Genomic DNA, 2,383 nt, shown 5'->3' with positions numbered 1-2,383 from the left:
CTACAAATGTGGTGGAATGAGATTAATTAATTTAGCTGCATCATGTGAAGAGTGCCAGTGCTTACTTATGAAACCACAGATGAGATTTCACGGTACCCAGAGAGACCTCCTGCCGCTCGGGTGGACTGGGCAGCTCTTGATTGCAGGGCGGGAGGTGCCCAAGGAGAGCTCTGCTGTGTAAAAGCGATGCTGAGAGGGAGAAAAAAAGATTTAAGAGGCCCCCAGCAGAGACAAGCTGCAGGCACCATGCACAGATTTTGAGGCATCCCATCACACCCCTGCAGATCGGGGCAAGCCGGCCAGGGGCTCGCACAAGGACGGAGGAGGATGCCAAGGCTGGACGCTGCGGTGGGATGAGCCAGACCGGAGGCCTGGGGAGCTGCAAGGAAGGGGAGCGGGGTGGGAGGAAAGCGTGGATGTTGCACGAGGGGCTGATCGCTTCCGTTCACAGCTGGAAACACTAAAGAATATGGTAGACCCAGAAGAAAGCCCAGGAGATGAGCAAGACAATGCGGGGGACAGCACTTGCGTAGCTTAATGGAGAAGATGGACCAGGGGAGAGGAGCTCATTAGAAAAGGACATTGCGCGGTGAAGAGAGGAGAGGACATAAACTACGAGAAAGCTGATAAAAGACAGAAATGGAAATCTTTTAGTCCCAAAGAAAGCAAGGATGGAGTACATTAATGAGCTCTTTAATGGCGAGGCAAGTAAAGGTGAGCAGCAAATGGCTATTTCCAGGCAGCTGAGCTGAGTGTCAAAAAACAGACGTTGGTAGGATGTGAGAAGCACAGTGAGGAGCAACAACAAACCCCGTGTCATTAATGTTCCCACTGAATCATTAAAAAGGCACACACATGCAAACTCAGAGACTTGGCAGACACTTATGGTTGCTCTTCAGGGACAGTGAAGTTGCAGAGGGAGGGAAACAGGCATGTTCACACCCAATTTGGACCAAAAGAGAGGGCAGCAAAACTAGAGTAAAAACTAGCATCCTGCTTGACATTACCCACGTGGTGAAAATCCACATCCCTGATACTTCTCCATCTTCTCATCCCTTGCACAGAGGAAACTGAGTTCAGAAAAGTGGCTTCACTCTGGATCAGATGGTTTCCCTTCATTAAGTACTGAGGGGGAGGAGGTGGGAGTGAGCAAAACTCTCAAGGTGGCATTTGGATAAACTCTACCACCCTCCTGGGCGGTGCTGGTGAGCTGGCTGAGAGGGGTAAACCAGAGGATATGACACAAAGGGGATGTGAAAAAATGGGGTGTAAGTAAATTCAAGCAAAGACAAAGTCACTGCTACAATGCAAGGCGTAGCTGTTCGGTTGGCTTCTCCAGCACCACCAGCCATGCTCACCAGCAGCTTCACTGCCGTCAGCACCTCAGGGCATCGGAAGGCAGCACTGGTCTGGAGATGAAGGAAAGGAAATGTGCTCTACATCGTTCACGAAAGAACATTTTCATCTCCAGACACCCATTCAGGAAAAACAGCTTACAGCCCCATGATGGAAAGCCTGTGGTGAGTAAATGGGGTGGGAGTAGCTGGAGGAGAGGACTGGGGCACCTCGAAGGTCTATGCCTGGCACTGCTCCATGGAGCTGGGCTGTGTTGCAGCCACGCTGCTACAGGACAGGAGCCATTCACCCCCCCACGCATCTGAGGCAGGATCGAGGCTTTTCCCAAAGATCCCCTCATCCCCTGAAGCCCATCCCCTCTCCTCTTCTCTGTCCCCATCTTGCGTCCGTGTGCATCATGTGCTCACAGCTCCAAGCCTTGCGCTGGTGGCACTGTCCCCACAGGGTGCTGCAGAGGAGAGGGACGTGGACCGAAGAGGAGCTGAAGCCGAGGTGGGCCGGTCCCAAAACGGGCAGGGAGAGTGCCGCTGCGCTCGCGCCGCGCGTTGCCGGTCCTCCCGCTGACAAGCGCTCACAGACGCAAATAAATTCTGACTTGGGCTCCCAAACTCCTACTCTGACGGCCGCACTAAAAACAGCCCAACGCAGCGCGTGCTGGCCTCAATCACCCTCATCGATCCGCTGCCGTCGGGTCCGGGCCGCAACGCACCCCTCCGCAGCCCATGGCCTGCCCTGGGCCCCTCCTCGCCCAAAGATTTCTGTGCCCAGGCCGCCTCCACCGCGCTGTCCCCCACCCTTGAAGACCCCCCTCTCCTGCAGACAAGGTGATTTACCGCTCCGGAGCGTGACAGGCAGCCAGGCTGCAGCAGGCGCGTGATTTATGCTGCAGCTCCTGATTTCTGCAGAGCCACATTCACCACGGTGATGAGTTTGGGGGGTCTCGGGCAACAGAGCTCTTGGTTCACCAAGACCGAGCCCCGATTCGGGGAAAGGCTGATGCAGAAGCGGGGCAGAGGGGAGCATTTGG

The 2,383-nt window shown here is 54.9% G+C and overlaps 1 protein-coding gene across 1 annotated transcript in view; it reads right to left on the bottom strand.

Moving 5' to 3' along the window:
- Window positions 1-200: 200 nt before the first annotated feature.
- The window catches only part of ELFN1 (extracellular leucine-rich repeat and fibronectin type III domain containing 1), a 9,445-nt gene continuing 7,262 nt past the window's right edge, over window positions 201-2,383 (bottom strand). The window contains exon 2 of the mRNA XM_010293854.1: window positions 201-217. The gene's annotated coding sequence lies outside the window, so the exon portion shown is untranslated. The remainder of the gene's footprint in view (window positions 218-2,383) is intronic.

The sequence above is a fragment of the Phaethon lepturus genome, unplaced genomic scaffold (genome assembly GCF_000687285.1).
Source record: "Phaethon lepturus isolate BGI_N335 unplaced genomic scaffold, ASM68728v1 scaffold4329, whole genome shotgun sequence".
In the NCBI taxonomy this organism is placed as follows: Eukaryota; Metazoa; Chordata; class Aves; order Phaethontiformes; family Phaethontidae; genus Phaethon; species Phaethon lepturus.
Note: the sequence above shows the minus strand (reverse complement) of the source record. Positions and strands in the feature narration are given on the sequence as shown.